Raw genomic sequence first — 16,776 nt, 5'->3', positions numbered from 1 at the left:
TTTGAACAGGTTATAAATGACAAGCTGGCAAACATCACAACATTTGTACCTAGAACAACCTGACATATAATCAACATAAGGCCCTTAAGAGTATCAAAACCAACACAAACATCACAGTAAAAACATGTGATAATGGGGGCGGAATTGTGGTGTATGACACCCAAAAATATGTGAGAAAAATGGATGAAATGTTAAGTGACTCACGCTTCTATGCCCGTATAACCAGGGCCTCCACAGCACAAACCAGAGCAAAAATTAAAAAATTGACCGATAATGCTTTGAGAGAAGGTGAGATTGGAAAGGGGCGACCATTCGGTCCCCCCGAACGTATGGTGGAGTACCTCGATCCCCCCGGGAAGCCATCTTGGGCGGGAGGCGAGTCTCGGCTGGTATGCCCGAAGCGGCGTAGCCGGGGCGCGCCTTTTTCCCACCCTAGAGTGGGCTGGCCTAGACACCGACGCGGCCGGCCACGCCCTCGGAGGCAGGCGGGGGCGGGTTCACGCCCACCCTGAAGACGGATAAAAGAAGCGGAAGCCAAGAAAGCATCCTCTTGTTCCTGTGCTCTGAAGCTGCACCTCCCCGCTGCACGTGAGCTCGAGACGGAACGAAGAGCCAATTTTGAGCGTTGTAATCTCTCTTTTGTCTTACAGATATCCCGTCTGAGAATGCCCAAGAAAGTCGGAAAGCGGGTCGGTACCGAGGAGATGCTCCGCATACTCATGAAGGAGATAGCCGATCTGAAGAAAAAGGTTGAGCCTAAGGACGGGGAGGGAGGACCGAAACGGCCTTTACAGGGAACAATCCCCGGTGGAAAAAGCAAGAGGCCCAGAAGGGGAGCACTTGGGGGAGAGACCCCGGTTCCCGAAACCCTACGAGAGGAGCCAACCCCGGTGCCGAAAGAGGGGAATCCAATCCCTGTGGTGGTCACCCCCGTGAACAGGGAGGATATGCCCCCCGAGTTAGCGGCACAATTGGCAGCGTGGTTGGGAAACGATAGCGAGGGCGCCACGGCTGACGACGCCCGGGCAGTAATGAGGCAACTGCGGGAATCTAGGGAGGCTGCGAAGGCGCCATCTTCTGTTCCCCCACAGGTTCCGGCGGCTGGAAGTACAGCAGGCCCAAGTTCGGCGACAAGCGTGGGGTCTACTTCAGGTAAGCGGCCATTACCGATTGCGGGGGAGGGGTCTGTACCTTCTCGAAAGGAGAAGATTGCCCAGCACGTCCCACAAGAAATCAAGGAATTGATTTGGGCGGATAAATATGTAAACATGTTTTCATTGCTTACCGACCATTACGAGATCGAGCATGTGAAGAGTCAAAAGGAGCTCATGCATCCGAGTGTTTGGCGCGCAAAAATGGCCGCCTTTAAGGTCGACGAGACCATTGGTACTTGGGGCAGAGCGTGGGGCATTTTTACTTCCATCATGGGTGAGCGCAGGCCTGAGTTGTTGACCGAGTTACCCATTTATCAGTCGCGTATTATGGAGTATTCTGTGGCATATGGGGGCAATCAGTGGTTCTGCTATGATAATCTGTTTAGAAAAGCTAAAGAACACAACCCATTGTTGTCTTGGGATTGTTACGACTCCGTGTCTTGGCAAAAAATGGAGAGTACAGGGATGTTGAAGGTGCCATTGGTAGGGAGTAACGGGGGGGAATCCTCACGCCAAAACTCTGGGACACCCTTTCGGACGGGTGCAGGTAACGAGTACCACTCGAAGCCGAGTGGCAACACAGGTAAAAGGGGGATCTGTTGGAATTTTAACAGAGGCAAATGTACCAGGCCCCAGGGGTCATGCAAATTCAGACATGAGTGTGGGGGGTGCGGGCAGCCATCCCATCCTGAGTCCATGTGCAGAGCCAAAACGGGTGATAACGGTGGTAAGGGAGGCGCCAAACAGGTCTAATATAGTCCGAGGGGCGCCTTTACCGACCCCGATTGATACCATGGCAATGATTCCTTGGCTCAGCGAATACCCGGATCATGCTTCCGCTGGGGTGTTACGGAACGGGTTTTCATATGGTTTCCGCATCCCAGTGGGGGATTTTCAGGGGGTACCAAACTGTAAGAATCAAATGTCGGTCTTACAGCACACGGCGGTGGTGCAGGTAAAGATTGGGAAAGAGGTGACTCGAGGTCGTGTCGCCGGTCCATTCGATTTGCCACCGGTTGCTAACTTTGTGTGTTCTCCTCTAGGGGTGGTCCCCAAGAAGGACCCGGGTGAGTTTCGGCTGATACATAATTTGTCAGCCCCACGTGGTCTTTCCGTGAATGACGCGATAGACCCGGAAGTATGTTCGGTGCGGTACGCATCTTTCGATGAGGCCGTTGCCATGTTGAATCGCCTGGGGCCCGGGACGCTGATGGCCAAATCGGACATCGAGTCAGCGTTCCGGTTGCTCCCGGTACACCCAGACGATCAGCGTCTCCTTGGTTTTCAGTTTCAGGGTCGCTATTACATGGATAGATGTATGCCAATGGGATGCTCGATTTCATGTGCCTATTTCGAGAAGTTCAGTTGTTTTCTGCAGTGGGTATTCACGAGGAAGACAGGTTTTCAACATGTTATGCACTATCTCGATGACTTTCTGTTTTTGGGGGCAGCCGGGGATTCTGAGTGTGGACAGGCTTTACATGAATTTTGTGTCCTAATGAATCAATTCGGTGTGCCATTGGCGCCAGGTAAGACTGTGGGTCCCTCGACCTTGATCGAGTTTCTGGGGATCGAGCTCGACTCGGTGGAAGGTTGTTTTCGATTACCCAAGGAAAAAGTGTTAAAATTCAGGTTATCCCTTGAGACATGTATTCGTGCAACGAAAGTAAACCTGCATCAATTGCAACAGGTGGTGGGTCAGTTGAATTTTGCCCTAAGAGTAATGCCGATGGCACGCCCTTTTTCCCGCTCGATTGCACAATCCATGGTCGGCTTGAAGGAAGGACATCATCGCACGAGACTCTCGGCAGAGGTTCGCCAGGACATGCGCATTTGGATTGCATTCCTGGCGGATTTCAATGGTCGAATTGTCTGGAACAAACCAGCTGTGTCTTCCGAGGAGTTGGGGCTTTGGACAGACTCGGCGGGGAGTATGGGTTTTGGCGCCATATTGGGTACACAATGGTCGGCTCAAAAATGGCCGTCATGGTGGCATGAGTGCGGGTTGACGAGTAACATTGCTTTTCTCGAACTGTTCCCTATTCTGGTGGCTTTGAAAACATGGCCAGAAGGGTTTAGGGATCACTCTGTGGTGTTCTGGTCTGATAACATGACCGTGGTTGAGTGTATCAATAGTCAGGCAGCACGATGCAAATTGATTCTGAGACTGCTCAAGGAAATTGTGTTGTTGTGCATGCAACTGAATGTACTGTTTAGGGCGCGACACGTGCCGGGGGTGATGAACCAAGCGGCTGATGCGCTTTCTCGTTTCCGTATGCAGGCCTTCTGGGGTTTTCTGCCCACAGCGGACCCGGTGGCGGCACCCTTTCCCGAAGCTCTCTGGTCTCTCGGTGCCCCGAACTACAAGACCTCGTGGGAGAGAGTTTAGCACCCAGGACGAGGAAGGCATATGAAGGGGCGTTCCGTTCCTATTGGGCCTTTTTGGGTACTGCCGGGGGGGAGCTTTGGGGTCAGGAAGAGTTTGTAGTGAGATTCCTGCTCTCTTTACATCAGGCAGGCAAGTCAGTAGCTACGGCCCAGAGGCATCGGGCCGCCATTTCCTTTATGGCAAGGGCTCATGGGATCCAGGACCCGACAGCGTCTTTCGTTGTGCAGAAAGCGCTACGTGGGTGGCAACGCCTTGAGGGTCGCAGAGTAGACGATAGGCACCCGATAGGTCTGGATAGGTTGGCCCTGTTATTGTCCGTGCTACCGGTAACATGTTCATCCCAGTACGAAGCAGTGTTGTTCCGAGCCGCATTTGCATTAGCATTCCATGGGGCTATGCGGGTAAGCGAATTAGTGGCAAAGAACAAGCAGGATACGATGGGGGGACTGTGCCGGGAACACATTCAGGTCAGGGAGGAGACAATGACGGTCTCGTTTGTCAGGTCCAAATCCGATCAGGGTGCAATCGGGGACTGCGTAATCATCCAGAGGATCCCCGGGTCTTCCATGTGCCCTGTTGTGTGCGTAGAGGAATATTTAGCGCAGAGGGTGGCAGCATGGGGGGGGACCTTGTTAAGACACGCTGACGCCACCCCACTGACGAGGTTTCAGTTTCAGCGGGTGCTTGCGATGTCGATTTCGGCCGTGGGCTTGAACCCCGGCGACTTTGGGACCCATTCCTTTCGGATAGGGGCTGCTACGGAGGCTACAGCCAGGGGTCTGAATGTTGAACAAGTAAAACGTGTGGGGCGTTGGTCCTCGAACTGTTATAAGAGGTATGTGCGGTTGCACATGTTGTGAAGCTGTAATGATGTACTCACGCTTCTTGTTTTTGTTTGGTTTTCAGTTGCGCAAGCCTACGAGGCGGGGCGGACTGTGCAGTCGACCCGACACCGGGGGGCCAGCGGTCAGACATTACCGGCTGTGAAAAAGGAGGTGTGGGTCGTGGGCCACTCATACGTGAGGCGTGACGCGGACGTATTCAAAGCAGGTGACATGATTCACGTGGCTGGGGAATACGGGTACAGTGTGTCCTTCTACGGAAAGGGCGGGCTCTGTATTGACCAGTTTCGATCATTTTTCGAGGGTTTGTTAGGGCGGACGAGGTCACCGCCGTCTGTAGTCATAGTACATCTTGGGGGCAATGATTTGGTGACCACTGGTAGACGACTTCTTCTTGAGGCGATGCTTTCCACGGTAAGTTGGTTGGCGAGAAGAGTTCCAGGGTGCACAATTGCATGGTCCCATATGATCCCACGAAAAGTGTGGCGGGGGGCTATTTCTGTTTCTGCTCTGAATCATTCAGTAAGGAAAATTAATAATAAAGTGAGTAGATTGTTCCGTTCAAGTACACTGCATTCTATTTCGCATGGTTGTATTAAAGGGGACAGTATGTATTCGGGGGATGGTGTTCATTTGTCCCGGATGGGGAACGAGTTACTCATAGGAGACCTGATAGCCTGGCTAAAGACTTTATGACATGACCTTTAGGCAGGAGTGTTGTGGGGGGTCCGGATAGCCGGTCAACTATCCGGCCTGTGGCGGTAAGGTCATGATCGGTGAGCAGTAATTCAAAGATCCCTATGAGGGGGCGTCACCCATTACGGATGGGAGCGCGCGGGGGAGGTGGCCAATTGGCCCCTCAACGGGGAGGCGGTCCTGTCTAAGGAGAGGCCGCCGGAAGGAAAGGAAAGGTGGTCAAGGCCCCTTCCTGGATAGGAGGGGCTACGGCCCCTCCTGGGGAATTTCCCGGGGCCAGGACATCTGCGACGGCAGATGGGTAAGTTGTGTGGGGTGCGGGAGGGGGTTTACGCTACCTTTTAGACACCTCACACGAGTCCTCGAACGACCGTTAAATGGCGTCGAGTTTATTGGGGCCCCCGTCAAGTACAAAGGGAAATTGGTGGATGCACTTGAGGTACGCCTCTGTGCGGTCACTCCTCTCACAAGTGAGGGGGGTATTTCTGGTTTAGGGATCTGACACCGGTTACGACCTTGCCGTTGGCCCTTAACGTTAGGATGTACAATTTCAAGTCAAATGTTTTGTAGGATGTTAGTTCGGCTAGGAGAACCTTTGTATTAGAGATCTGTTAAGGTTAGCCAAACATCGTAATGTGGAAATGAAATTGTACATAATATGAAACTGTTATTTTAATGTTTTAATTTTGTTTCATATTTTAAATAAATACGGCCGGGAAGGGTGACTCCCTTCCCGCCTTCCAAAAGTTCATGAACGGTTTCCGGTTTCCCAATTCTTGGGGATTGTGTTGAGAGGGGTGGCGGGTATCTCAGCCATATGGAAAGGGGCGACCATTCGGTCCCCCCGAATGTATGGTGGAGTACCTCGATCCCCCCGGGAAGCCATCTTGGGCGGGAGGCGAGTCTCGGCTGGTATGCCCGAAGCGGCGTAGCCGGGGCGCGCCTTTTTCCCGCCCTAGAGTGGGCTGGCCTAGACACCGACGCGGCCGGACACGCCCTCGGAGGCAGGCGGGGGCGGGTTCACGCCCACCCTGAAGACGGATAAAAGAAGCGGAAGCCAAGAAAGCATCCTCTTGTTCCTGTGCTCTGAAGCTGCACCTCCCCGCTGCACGTGAGCTCGAGACGGAACGAAGAGCCAATTTTGACCCACCCACCAGCCCCTGAGGACAGCGATTCGTTGTGAATACAGTTGATATAGTATCTTTTGTTTTCTCTGTTTTCTTACAGGTTGTGATGATATCGTGAAATTTCTTAAGATGCAATAAAGATTGGTTATTTTCAGTATATTTCGCAAATAAAGTTTTGGAACAAGGATTGAGCAGTATTCACGCTTGGTAATAAGTGATGTTTGCTTTGTAATCTTAGTAACTTAGTTAGACTTGTCGTATTTATTTTGGTCGGGCGGTAAGGTCATGATCGGTGAGCAGTAATTCGAAGATCCCTATGAGGGGGCGTTACCCATTACGGATGGGAGCGCGCGGGGGAGGTGGCCAATTGGCCCCTCAACGGGGAGGCGGTCCTGTCTAAGGAGAGGCCGCCGGAAGGAAAGGAAAGGTGGTCAAGGCCCCTTCCTGGATAGGAGGGGCTACGGCCCCTCCTGGGGAATTTCCCGGGGCCAGGACATCTGCGACGGCAGATGGGTAAGTTGTGTGGGGTGCGGGAGGGGGTTTACGCTACCTTTTAGACACCTCACACGAGTCCTCGAACGACCGTTAAATGGCGTCGAGTTTATTGGGGCCCCCGTCAAGTACAAAGGGAAATTGGTGGATGCACTTGAGGTACGCCTCTGTGCGGTCACTCCTCTCACAAGTGAGGGGGGTATTTCTGGTTTAGGGATCTGACACCGGTTACGACCTTGCCGTTGGCCCTTAACGTTAGGATGTACAATTTCAAGTCAAATGTTTTGTAGGATGTTAGTTCGGCTAGGAGAACCTTTGTATTAGAGATCTGTTAAGGTTAGCCAAACATCGTAATGTGGAAATGAAATAGTACATAATATGAAACTGTTATTTTAATGTTTTAATTTTGTTTCATATTTTAAATAAATACGGCCGGGAAGGGTGACTCCCTTCCCGCCTTCCAAAAGTTCAAGAACGGTTTCCGGTTTCCCAATTCTTGGGGATTGTGTTGAGAGGGGGTGGCGGGTATCTCAGCCATATTGCAATAAGGAGTGGCAATATCTCAATGTAGACAATCCTAAACTGGCGAGTATTTATGGCATACCGGAGGTGCATAAAGATGTGAATGATCCACCTTTAAGGCCAATAGTAACAACCATTGGCTCAATAACTGAAACTTTGGCGAAATATATTGATGCCATCTTATGCCCTCATATCATTCGAACACCAGGCCATGTAAAAGACACAAGACAGATCATTAACCTAATAGAAAACACAAAATTTTGCAATACATCGCAAATCCTAGTCACGATGGACATAGAGGCTCTGTACAGCAACATTCCTATCCTAGGTGCACTAGAAGCCACGCATTGATTTATGCAAAAGTACCAAATTGCTTGTCCTACCATTTTTATATTGGAATCCTTAAAATTTTACTAACAGATTACATCTTTGAATTCAATGGCACCATCTATAGACAGCAGCAAGGAGTCAGCATGGGTGCTTCTTGTGCCCCGACTATAGCCAATATATACATGTCCTGGTTCGAGGACAAGTATGTATTTAATGAAATAGCGCCATTCTATGAGTCTGTGACAAAGTGGTCCAGATACATAGATGACGTTTTTTTCATTTAGACTGCAAACGAAGATAACTTGGAAGAATTCTTCGCTTGGATTAACAAATGTGACAATAACATCAAATTCACCAGCCATGCAGACAGGTCACAAGTTGAATACTTAGATGTGGTCATAAAACATCAGAGAGGGGCCCTTGTTGTTGAACTTTTTGTAAAGCCAACAGCAAGGAATACCCTCCTACACTATGACAGTTATCACCCTGTGCTGCAAAAAAATAGTGTACCATTTGGCGAATTTTTGCGCCTACGCCGCAATTGTACAAGCATCTCAGACTACGATGAAAAATCTATAATGATGAAGGCGAAATTCTTAATAAGAGGGTATCCAAACTTGTAAGGGACTCGTACAAGCGGGCTCGCTTCTACGATCGTCAATGTCTCCTTGAACCCAAACCAAGTAAATGCGTTCCCAATCTGATTTTTATAACCAAACACTCAACCTTGAATGACAGAATAAAACAGGCGATATATGCAAACGGGCATATATTAAATGTAAATTTACCCAAAGCTGACCAATTACCCAAACCAATCTTTGCCTACCCAAAAAACAAATCTCTGAAAGACCATATTGTAAGGTCAAGAATGCCAACGTACAAATCCATGACATATCAAACGTCATTGTACAAGGAACCTGTGGCAGGAACGTATGCTTGCTCGAACTGCAAGTCCTGCGAAACTGTATTACAAGGTCCTACTATAACATTTAATAAACAATTGGTGAAGCCGAAAGAACTTAACAATTGCAAGACTACGAATGTAATCTACCTAATCATATGTCCCTGCAAATTGGGATATGTGGGTCAGACGAGTAGAGCTCTTAATGTTAGACTGACGGAGCACAGATCCGCTATACGAACTAGGAAACTAACAGCGCCGATGGTCAGCCACTACACAGAACACAACCACACTCCAGAAAACATGTTGTGGTACATTCTAGAAAGGGTTCAAACAAAAACTGGCTTAGACTCAGATAAGGTTCGCAAGATGCGAGAAGTTTATTGGATTTTTTTTACTTGGGACCTCAAAGATTGGGCTGAATGCTGAAATTCCGTGGGAACAAGCAATATTGTAAGGCAAGAAATATGTCTCATGTTTCATGTTGTCAGAATTGTGGTATGAATCTTATGCATAATTTGTCTGACTTGCATGTAAAAACAACCTGATAAAAATGCCAGTGGATATGGTCATTAATGCATACTTTCCTTATTATTTTACACATTTAACAAGAATTCAGTGTAATTCAATACCAATACCGCAGCCAATGCTATTAAAATGGTTTGGGGTACTCTTCTGGCCAACCAATTCCTATAGAAATCTGAACTACATCAGCCCCAAGTATATTCACCAAGACCACACATTTCCTGGATAGCCATGAACATTGACAGTAAATCACCATTCTCTAAGGTCGGTACATACACTTCAAACAGAATTGATCGCCAGTACCTTTGTGCAGACGGGGCGGTGGCTGCACTATTTTCGTTAAGCTATGTAGCGTTTTATTTACACACATACCGAAACCTAATGCGTTGTGTCTCCCCGTAAATAGTTGCCCTATTACGTTACATGAAATGGACAATTTCCATCAATCCAAGATCTAGTAAATTAACGCCGGCAGCAAATAATAACTCACTCACTTATGCGAGTTTTCAATCTTTATTGCAATACATAGATGTAGCATCACATAATTAAATAAGACGGAGATACATAACACATTTAAATTCTAGAGCAATGTTGGCGCCCGCATAATTGCAACAAATCATTGGCCCGCCTGAGCCCGCACACAGATGAAGGAGTATATGTATACATTCCACCACTCCAATATGGTGGTAGTATTAGTGTTAAGGTCCCACAGTTCCCAGCACACACTTTTGAGAGACTAATTAATCCCCAATTAGGAGCGCGCCAAAACTAGTTTAAATGCTGTCTGTATAACCGTGCCATTTCGAACGGCACGAGCTAGAAGGACCCTGATGAGACGAATGTCTTCCTACATCAAGTAAGTTATGAGCCTAGAGACCCCCTATATACACGTGCAGCGTGTTATTTATGATTAGCAATCTTATGTACCCGGCAACTTCTTTTTTTTTTAAAAACGCGGTTAGTAGTAAACAGTATATACAAGTCCTGAAGCTGGCCTGTGATCTGTTTTTGTTAACTCGTAATCCGCCCACTATTCAGGGAAACGTGCACAATAATTTCAGGTCGCCTCTATATATATGATCTATTTGAAAATAGTGAGTGTCTTTAAGGAGACACGCGCTTAGAGGCACCCTTAGAACTTTTGAAATGTTATTTCGGATGAACTCTTTTTCTGGCATGTTCATACCCACTATCGGTAGGTGCAAATTACCCCTCATAACCTGATAAGAACTGCTTTAGTTTCCACCTTAAATGTAGCCATGGCTTAAACTAATAGATGTAATCATCTGTAGATGCCCTTAGTGAGTTTGAGACTCAATAGTTTGTTTTTCCTCCTCTGCCACGACCAAGAAGCGCAGGATCCGTATGACGCATTTCCGGCGCAATTAAATTCAAGCTGCCAACCAGTACTGACGAACAGGGCAGATACCTTTGCCACCTTCTATTAAGGTATTTGCGTTATATGTGATTCATATAGCTGCACATACAACAAGCGGTTATCACTGACAATCAAGCAACCTTTCCTTATATATTCTTTCAGTGTTTACCGTTGTTGCAGTGAAAATACACAAAGATATTCGCCCAGCACACACCTGAAGAGTGTTCCATGATGAAGTATGTACCATCATCTTCCCTATAAGTTAAGATATCTATATGAGTAGTACAGACTATTATTAACTTTAGTCTTGTCATCTCTTGTCCTCTCTCTAAACAGCGCTTAGAGCGACGAGGCATCACTGGGTAACATTACGGAACCACACATCACGAGTCTTCATCTAACTTTCTGAGAGCAAAACATACCTTTGAGCCTCTATTATACCCTCTAACAGGTAATATGAGCCATACGGGGAATTAAATTTATAACATAACAAACTAAAAGCACACACAGGATCTAACATTAGCCCTTCCATCTATAGATTTTAATAGGTTCAAGAATACCTCCGGGACCCACAGCCACAGATCGGATTATACCGTGATTCTTAGACACTCCAGGTATGGTCTTTCATGTAAAAACTGACACATTGTAGGATACTGATGAGAGACCTGTATGTATGTGACCATTCAGCCTCACTGCTATCTCTTTAATAGACATAATCAACTCTGCAGAGCGGTACACACACAACTGAAGACTTCGCTCACCTCCTCATTAACCAAAACACAGAGAGCCTTTCCAGTGGGATGCTTTCTATACCCTTGTACAAACTCTTCGCCCCCTGTCTGTAACACACCCATAGTCGGGCGGGGTTAGTGGCATGTAAGGCCTTGTGATCATCTTCCCTGTCTGTAGAACACTCATGGTCGGGCGGGGCTATTGGCATGCAAGGCCTTAGGATCACCTTCCCTATCACTCCAAACAACCTAGGGAGATAAGTTGCATTCTGACCATAATCCATAGACATTCTGACTTTCAATAGTTGCTGGCTCTAATCAAAGGAAGAAGAGAAAATAATGCTAGAAATGTATATAATGTTGATGTGAATTTTGTAAATATATGTATGATAAAATGTAAGTTTGTAGATAAATGTAAATAGTAAGAACACATAGATAAATAGGTTGTTAGATTACGGGGCAGAGAAAGTTTGTAGATAAATGTAAATAGTAAGAACACATTGATAAATAGGTTGTTAGATTACGGGGCAGAGAATAGTTGAAATTGATTGAACCTAATTGTTATTACAGTATATAGATAAGGAATGTCACAGGTTGTTGTATATAGATTGTGTTTTATACAAGAGAATTAATCGGAAATTCTTTATCATTGTAGTACTCAAAAATACATGAAAATACAGAACTCCTGAGGAAGGCCACACGCCGAAATGCGTTGATAGGAACTGGTTTTGTATTTGTCAACAACAAACAATCCCCATTTGTGTGCTAAAATTAGCAAATGCATTTATCATTGTAAATAGGATGCTATAGAATTTATTGTGGATATTTGTACTGAATTTGATGGATTTGTATAAAATGTATATGAGTTAAAAAAAGAGAAAAAGGGAAAAAAAAAGGAAAAAATTCATCAAATATTTATGAAAAAGATAATAAAATAGATTTTCATACATTTCTGCACCATGTTGTCAATCAATCTATAAACCAATTTGTGACGCATTTTAGATAAAACACACACATAACCCGGTGTATAGATCTCTTTTTCAAATGGTACTAGATTAAGGCCTCGGCGAGCCAATGTTTCAGACCACTGGCATCTGTGCAGAGCTTCGGACACACTTGCTTTTACAAATTAAGCACTAGGGATATATACGAGAAAGGATGTAGAGAGACAGGGAGAATTGTAAAAAGGGGAGAAAGAGCCAAGGGGTAACGACTTAGATACAGGGGTAATGGGAAAAGAAGAGAATAGAGAGAAGGAAGGGCGATAAAAGAGACAAGGGTGATACAGACAAAATTAAACAGATTAAGTGCTAGATGCAGTGCGGAATGGAAACACTAGTGGAGAATGGAGAGCGGTATGTGTAGCGATACAGGTGGGAATGGGGAGTGTGAAATGAGGAGATACAAAGGAAATAAGTGGGTATATTGAAGATACAGAAGGAAGGATGTGTAGATACAGGTAGAATTGGGAAGAGAAGAAAAAAGCGAAAAGACAGAAGGACAGAGTGAAGTACAGTAGAGATGCAGGAGAAAAGGGAGGGTGAGGATCTGGCAGTAAGTATCCATCAGTGGAGAACGGAGAGGGGGGGATGCAAAGTGCAGAGGTACAAAGCATATGGAGAAGAGTGAAAGGTTTTGAGATACGGAGGAAAAAAGAAAGAGAGGGAGGGGCTGAAAATATTAAAGGGGTGGTGCACTGAAGTGAAGAGGCCCTGCGAGCAGGTGCATAGCTATCTTTGGTGAAGGAGTACTAGTGCCATTGGGTTTGCATGTGCGCTTGCACCACTGTTCTAGTTGATTCCCAACCCATTGGGTTGGGGTGCCATTCCTTGCTTGCATTAGGGCCCAAGGCAGTCTTGCTATGCTCCTGCGATCTGTGTAACTAGGTTTTATAAGAAAGAGAATGTTGGTTTGAAATAGCTGGCTAGTTCTTAGTGGGACGCCTTTTCTGCATTGAGGAATTCTGTTGTGACCCTTCACAGTGCTCCTGGAGAGGCTGGAGTAATGCATGATGATGTGGTGCACAGTTATTGCAGATGTGTGATCTTGTGGTTTGCAATGTTTAAATGAAATACTTTGGGGCAGATTTACAATTACTGGCGCATCCCTGCATATCGGCAGGTATGCGCCAGTAATTGTGCCCCGCAGCTCCGCCACCCTTGATGCGCAGCATTTACGATGTGGCGCACCCTGGGGCAAAAAACGGCACAGATGCGTGACGCATCTGTGCCGTAAAAGCGTCGCATTGCTGGAGTTGCGTCGCAAGCTCCAGCAATGATCAGGGGGGCCCTATGTGCACAATCCTGCGTCAATCCTTACGCCTGCTTCAAGTAGGCGCAGGGTTTTGACGCAGCATGGGCCCAACGTGACTGAGTGATATCTTGTAGATTTCACTCAGCCACTTTTGGGAGGTGTTCCTGCGCCGGAACGCCCCCCCCCCCCCCCCGCCTGCGATGGTACACCTCTTCTGGCGCAGGGCTTTACAACGTGACGCATCTGGGAGATGCGTCACGTTGTAAATACCCTGCACCATGGCTCATCTTCTGCGCCGCCGCTGCGTCACAAAAGTGACACAACGGCGGCGTAAAAGCGGCGCAAGGGGCTTGTAAATCTGCCCCTATGTGCCTGTCACAATGTGGTCACGCCCCAAATAAAATGGCATCCAGTGTAACTGAGGACGTATGTTCACCAGGTACATTAGAGCGGTTGAAACAAAATACAATGTAAAAAGATCCTTTTAGTCTAGGATGTCAATTTTTGGAGATTGAAAAGTGAGGAATGCACCTGAGGTGAGCCATTATTTGTAGATGGTTTTGGGTCTATGGGTTGCTTTTCGCTAAAATGTTGGATGTAAGAGGTGTACCCTTATCTCATTAATTGCTTACAGGTGGCAATGAAGCCTATGTGGGCCAAGCAATCCATGTTCTGCTCTTTCCTTCCTTTCTTTCTTTTCAATCGATGATCTGTTCTTCATTACCTTCTTTCTTTATTTTCAATCCATGTTTGGCTTTTCCTCCCTTTCTTTCTTTCTTTGCAATCCATGATCAGCACTTTCTTTCTTTTCAATCCATGATCTTCTCTTCCTTTACTTTCTTTCTTTTTTTGTAATCCATGATCTGCTCTTTCTTTCTTTTCAATCCATGATCTTCTCTTCCTTTACTTTCTTTCTTTTTTTGTAATCCATGATCTGCTCTTTCTTTCTTTCTTTTCAATCCATGATCTGCTCTTCCTTTACTTTCTTTCTTTTTTTGTAATCCATGATCTGCTCTTTCTTTCTTTCTTTCTTTATTTGTTATCCAAGATCGACTCTTTCCTTCCTTCTTTCTTTTAATTTATGATCTGCTCTTTCTTTCTTTCTTTTCAATCCATGATCTGCTCTTCCTTTCATTTCTTTCTTTCTTTGTATTCCATGTTATGCTCTTTCTTTCCTTCCTTCTTTCTTTCTTTTCAATCCATGATCTGCTCTTTCGTTCTTCTTACCATAGATGTGTCTCTGTAATGCGTTTTCACGCATGCACACACCTGATGCAGCAGCATAATCAGTCTAAACTTTGGCTCTTCTTTGTCAGCAGACTGTACAATAAACCATTAGTGACAGGTACTTGCAGTTCCGCTATCATCTCACAGATGGCCTTCGATACAGTGAACCTGTCATGACATGTAAGGGATGAGGACACTTGTTAATTTTGAACTTTCATTGAGTACAGATGTCAAGGCTCGTTGGCTGTGCGCTGGCCTGAATTTAGCGTGGCCTGATAGTTTCCAGGATTCCTATTTTTGATTAAACGCATTTCATTAAACAATCGGGATCATCAAAGCTGGGCTGGGAATGGCATTTTATATCTTATGGCCGTGAGAATTCCTCCATGTTGATGGATGGGGCTGCCGGAAAGGAAAAGGGGTTTCAAATAAATTGTGATCCTGCAGTGTCTGGGCACGAATGTTACAGAATAACAGTAATAGGATTTCTGCACATCAAGTCATTTTACATATTCTCATTTCTCTCTGTCCACCTTTTTCGCCTGTATGAATTATGTATTGTTTAATTACTCCTACCTATACTTTTGATCATTCCACTTTTTATTTAAGCTTTTTCTTACTTTTGCATTTTACAATTAAACATATTATTCCCCCCTCCCCCTGTGATAAAAGTTAATTAGTGTATTTCTGGGCAGTGATTGATTTGGGTGAAGAACAGAGTGAGTGCACATGATGCTTGTTCTTGGACCTCATTCATTTGGTGTGTTTTTATTGTTAGTGATAATGGGTTCCTGATACTCTGGTAGGTTTTTCCCTACATTTGCAAGTGTAGATCAATACTTCATTTTTAATTTGTGGATGTGTGAATTGCTGTATTCTGAATTAACCGAAAATTTCTGTGATCCATGTTTGTCTTTCAGTTGGCTGGCTTGCTTTTCTATTGTTTTTCTCAAACGGTATGCACGCGATGTACAAAATTGTGAATATCTGTTGTTCTACCCAGTGTTTTATTTTCAGTACATATAATATGGTTTCTTACCAGTCTACTTTCCTGCGTTAAAACTCAGTACACCATTATTGCAAATGCATACTCCCCCCCCCCCCCCCCCCCCCTTTCCTTCCCCCCCCAAGAATTTCGAGGAAAGACTATGGTTTAGAAAAAAGGTTTTGGAACAGTCTAGTTGGATCAACCCATTCAATGTTACTGCTATGTGCAAATGACTACAGGGTTAGGGCCTGATGTACAAAATCGCGTGTTTGAATTTTAGCGATTTGCTATAAGGAAATTGCAAACTACGATGTACAACAGTGCGTTTGACACTGTTAGCAATTTGCAGTGGGGTGCAGATGGATCTGCCTCATCAATATACATGGTCACAATTTGCAATCCATTGGGAATGGCTACAATCACAGGGATGGTGACCTGCTGGGGTCAGCAGCTACCTTGTCTGCAATTGCTTTTTAAATGAAGCAAGATTTTTTTTTTGTAATGCAGCCCCTTTTCCTTAAATTGTATTTAAAAAATAAAAATGAAAAGCTACCTTTTCATTTTTTAAGAGGAGACAGTGATCCATGGGGCCACTGCTTGCTATTAAAAAATGTTGGCGCCCACATTCACAAAGTTCCTTTGGAACCCCTTCCCGTTGCCATTGGGTTACCACCAACTTGAAGTTGGTGGTAACTGCGAATGTTTTGCGTTCCCAGTCGCAAAACATTCTTACATACCGCTACGGTTCGGTATTCGGAATAGACGCCCAAAATACGCCCTTTTCTAAAACAGAATCGTAATCCCTAGTTGCGATTTGGTATTAGTTTACCGAATCGCAAATAGGGTTTGATACCTTCAGAAAATGCTTTTTTCTGGTCGCAAACGTCCCAATTCTGGGAACCGGTTAGTTTGCAAGCAAAATAAAGCATTGTACATCTGACCCTCAGTTTAGTTGCTTTTTTATTTGAACATTGATAAAGAGTTACATAGAAAATATTTTTAAAATGCTGTTTATTTCACTAAGATAATGTCAACAAGGATACAGTATAGAATGATAATTAATGTGCACACACATTATGTAGCTGAATGTAAAGAATTGTGAGTAGAAAGTGCAAAAGAGAAATTCCTGTTGTAGAATATTTCAGCATCTCGTTTATTTTGGCACAAACTAAAGATAGTTCTAACGAGGCTGGAATGTGACACAGAACCCTTATGGCATCC

At 45.5% G+C, this 16,776-nt stretch overlaps 1 long non-coding RNA gene across 1 annotated transcript; it reads left to right on the top strand.

Annotated features, from left to right (window-relative positions):
* Positions 1-9,782: 9,782 nt before the first annotated feature.
* On the top strand, positions 9,783-12,035 carry LOC147665722 (uncharacterized). The gene is made up of 6 exons (XR_015304988.1): positions 9,783-9,834; positions 10,329-10,427; positions 10,519-10,592; positions 10,693-10,807; positions 10,895-10,970; positions 11,743-12,035. It is a non-coding gene; the product is annotated as an uncharacterized LOC147665722 (long non-coding RNA).
* Positions 12,036-16,776: the final 4,741 nt, after the last annotated feature.

Source organism: Lissotriton vulgaris, unplaced genomic scaffold, assembly GCF_964263255.1.
Source record: "Lissotriton vulgaris unplaced genomic scaffold, aLisVul1.2 SCAFFOLD_1706, whole genome shotgun sequence".
NCBI lineage: Eukaryota > Metazoa > Chordata > Amphibia > Caudata > Salamandridae > Lissotriton > Lissotriton vulgaris.
The sequence above is the reverse complement of the archived record's forward strand: the minus strand, read 5'-3'. Positions and strand labels throughout refer to the sequence as shown.